We start from the raw sequence: 4462 nt of genomic DNA, 5'->3' as shown, positions 1-4462 counted from the left end.
GCCAAATCAGCCCGCTGCAGACAGGCAGGTCTGTGCACGCCCTACGGAGGTCCTGAGTCAAGCAAAAGACACCAAATCACCCTGCTGCAGACAGGCAGCCACCTGGTTCCACACTACAAAGATGCAGAGGACACCAGATCACCAGACCGAGGTACTGAGTCCAGCTGTTCCCGGCCCAGAGAAAGGGGCTTCTGAGCTGTCGTCCCACTGCTCCTGGCCCAGAGGAAGGGGCTTCCAGGCCACCATCCCACTGCTCCTGGTCCAGAGGAAGGAGCTTTCTGGCCGCCAAGCCTCCCATTGCTCCCAGCCCACAGGAAAGGGCTTTGGGGACACCATCCCTACTGCTGCTCCCAGCCCTTGTCCCACCTCACCCAGCTCAGAGGAGTTAATCCATACAGGCGCCAACAGCCCCCCACCCCAGTTGAAATGAGAAAACACTTAAATAAGTCTCAAAACCAGACTTCCAGATCACCTACAGCAACCCCAAAGGGAAATGAGATGGAACACTCTGATAATCAAACATCTGGACACACTGAACTGGCAACAAAAGGGGATCTGGAAAAAATGAAATCAGAAATAATTTCTCAGATAACAGGAGAAATTGTGCCCCTAGTGCAAGACATGATTAATAAATCTAGAGAGGAGCTCAGAAACATGATGGAATCTCAACATAAGAAACAAATGGAATCCATAAAACAGATGCAAATAGATTTCCAGGATATGAAAAACTCCATTGAAAGTCTACACAGCAGAATGAGCCAATGTGAGGACAGAATTTCAGATATAGAAGATAAGATTGCAATTAGTGACCAGGAAAAGAAAAATTGCTTCAAAATTATAAGGGAACATGAGAAATCAATCCAGCAGTTGCTAGATGATGCAAAGAAGAATAACATAAGACTGACTGGGCTCAATGAAGAAACAGGAGAGAGTGCAGATGACATAAAAAAATCTCTTCACAGAAATAATGGCAGAAAACTTCCCAAGCAGGGGAAAAGAGATTGACATACACATAAGTGAGGCATATAGGACTCCAAATAGCCTTGATCAAAAAAAAAATCTACACATAGGCATATAATTGTTAAGATTCCAGAAACACAACAGAAGAACAAAGTTCTCCAAGCAGTCAGAGAAAAGAAACAAATCACATACAAAGGAAAGCCCATCAGAATCACAGCAGACTTCTCAACATAAACCATCAAGGCAAGAAGAGCTTGGAGTGACATATTCCAAGCCCTAAAAGAAAACAGCCTCCAACCCAGATTGATGTACCCTGCAAAACTATCTTTCAAAATGGATGGAGAAGTAAGATACTGTCATGACAAAGAGCACCTTAGGAACTTCATGAATACCAAACCAGCACTCCAAGGAATTTTACACAATATTCTAGGAACACATATTAAGGACCACAAACCCAGGAAGCAAAGCAGAATGAACCCATCTGGCATGACAAGAAATTAAATGTAAAGGGGGAGAACCCAACAAAAAGAAAAAGTCATGAAAATGACAAGTCAATATGTTTCAGTCATAACCATCAACATTAATGGTCTCAATTCACCAATCAAAAGAAATAGACTGACAGAATGGGTAAAGAAGCAAAACTCAACAATATGCTGCATACAAGAAACACACTTAATTCAAAAGGAAACTCATAGACTGAAAGTAAAAGGGTGGAAAACAGTACTCCATGAGACAGGAACCCCCCAAAAAGCAGGAGTAGCTATCCTCTTTGCAGATCAAGAAGGTTTAAAACCAAAACTGATTAAGAGAGACAAAGAAAGACAATACATCCTTGTAAAGGGAGCCATTCAACAGGAAGAGATGACAATCATAAATATCTATGTACCAAACACTAGTGCACCCAACTATATAAAACAAATACTAACGGACATAAAAAGTCATATGTGCGCTAATACAAGTGTAGTGGGGGACCTCAACACCCCACTGTTAAAAATAGATAGATCAACTAGACAAAAAATAAGTAATGAAATACTAGAACTCAATCGAACTTTTGAAGAAATGAACTTAAGAGATATTTACAGAGTCTTCCACCCCACAAAATCAGAATACACATTCTTCTCAGCTGCACATGGGTCATTCTCCAAAATAGACCACATACTCACACATAGAACATGTTTAAGTAAGTGCAAAGGAATTGAAGTTATGCCCTGTATATTATCAGACCATAGTGTGATGAAATTGGAGATCCATAGCAAAAGAAACTCAAAAAATTTCATAAACACGTGGAAATTGAACAACACACTTCTAAGTGACCAATGGGTCACAGAGAAATTAAAGAAGAAATCACACAGTTCCTTCAATTAAGTGACAATGACAATACAACATATCAGAATCTATGGGACACAATGAAAGGAGTCTTATGAGGGAAATTCATAGCAGTGAATATGCATATTAGGAAAACAGAATGAGCCCAATTAAACAACCTGATGCTGAACCTCAAGCTTCTAGAAAAAGAAGAGCAGAACAACCCCAAAGCTCAAACAAGGGAGGAAATTGTAAAGATCAAAGGAGAAATCAATGCAATGGAGACTAAGAGAATGATACAAAAAATCAATGAAGCCAAGAGTTGGTTCTTCGAAAGAATCAACAAAATTGACAAACCCTTAGCCAACCTTGTGAGGAAAAGGAAAGAAAAGGCCCAAGTCCATGCAATTAGGAATGAAAAGGGTGAAATTACAACAGACCCAGGAGAAATCGAGAGGATCATCAATACCTACTTCCAGAACCTATATGCCAATAAGATGGACAACACAGAAGAAATAGACAGATTCCTAGATACATATGAATTACCAGAGTTGAATGAAGAAGACCTAAAAATTCTGAACAACCCAATATAAAGCAATGAAATTGAAAATGTAATTAAAAACTTATTAACTAAGAAAAACCCAGGCCCTGATGGCTTCACTGCTGAATTCTACAAGACATTTAGAGAGGAACTGCTGCCATTACTGTTTAAACTCTTCAGTGAAATTGAAAGGGAAGCAATATTCCCAAATTCATTCCTAGAAGCAAGCATCACCTTGATCCCCAAAGCAGAGAAAGACCCAACTGAAAAAGAGAACTATAGGCCAATCTCACTAATGAACATAGATGTAAAAATCCTTAATAAGATACTGGCAAACAAGATGCAGAAGATCATCAAGAAGATCATACACCCTGATCAAGTGGGATTCATCCCAGGGATGCAGGGATGGTTCAATATACACAAATCAATCAATGTAATAAACTATATCAATAGAGCCAAGGACAAAATCCATATGATTATCTCCATAGACGCAGAAAAAGCATTTGACAAAATCCACCATGCATTTATGATAAAAAAAAACCTACAAAAAATTGGAATAGATGGTCTCTTCCTCAAACTGTTAGAAGCCATCTATGAAAAACCAACAGCCAATATCATACTAAATGGCCAAAAACTGAAATTCTTCACGCTAATGTCAGGAACAAGACAAGGATGTCCACTATCACCACACTTGTTCAATATAATTCTGGAAACATTAGCCATGGCAATTAGACAAGAGAAAGAAATAAAAGGAATAAAGATAGGAAATGAAGAAGTCAAATTGTCATTATTTGCAGATGACAGGATACTCTATATAGAAGACCCCAAGAACTCCACCAAAAGTCTTCTAGACTTAATAACCAAATTCAGTCAAGTGGCTGATTACAAGGTCAACACACAAAAATCAATACCTCTACTCTAAACCAATGACAGAGTCACTGAGAGAGAAATAGGGCAAATAATTCCTTTCACAATAGCATCCAAATAATTGAAATACCTAGGAATCATCCTAACGAAAGGAATCAAAGACCTCTTCTCTGAAAACTATGGCACTCTGAAAAGAGAGATTGAAGATGATATGAGAAAATGGACAGACATCCCCTGCTCCTGGGTAGGAAGGATTAATATAGTGAAAATGACCATACTTCCAAAACTGCTATATAGATTTAATGCAATTCCAATTGAAATCCTAGCAGCATATTTCATAGACCTCAAGAAAACAATCCACAAATTCATTTGGAATTAAGAAGAGACCCAGAATAGCAAAAGCAACTCTAGGTAACAGAGACATGGCAAGGGGTATCACAGTCCTCAACCTGAACTATACAACAAAGCTACTGTGATAAAAACAGCATGGTACTGGGAAAAAAACAGACTGGAGGAGCAGTGGAACAGATTAGAAGATGCAGAAACAACGCCAGACACACTCAGCCATCTTGTCTTCTACAAAGGAGCCAAAAACCCTCACTGGAGGATACATAGCCTCTTTAATAAATGATGCCAGAAACATCGGACTTCAACTTGCCAAATATTAAAATTAGACCTGTATCTCTCACCATGCACTAAACTAAAATCAAAATGCATTAAAGATCTAAATATTAAAATAAAAACTCTGAACCAGTTGGAACAGAAGTTAGGTAGAACCCTTGAAGACAT

Source organism: Heterocephalus glaber, unplaced genomic scaffold, assembly GCF_053883595.1.
Source record: "Heterocephalus glaber isolate CG9 unplaced genomic scaffold, H.glaber_assembly_v1.0 deba00001613, whole genome shotgun sequence".
NCBI lineage: Eukaryota > Metazoa > Chordata > Mammalia > Rodentia > Bathyergidae > Heterocephalus > Heterocephalus glaber.
The sequence above is the reverse complement of the archived record's forward strand: the minus strand, read 5'-3'. Positions refer to the sequence as shown.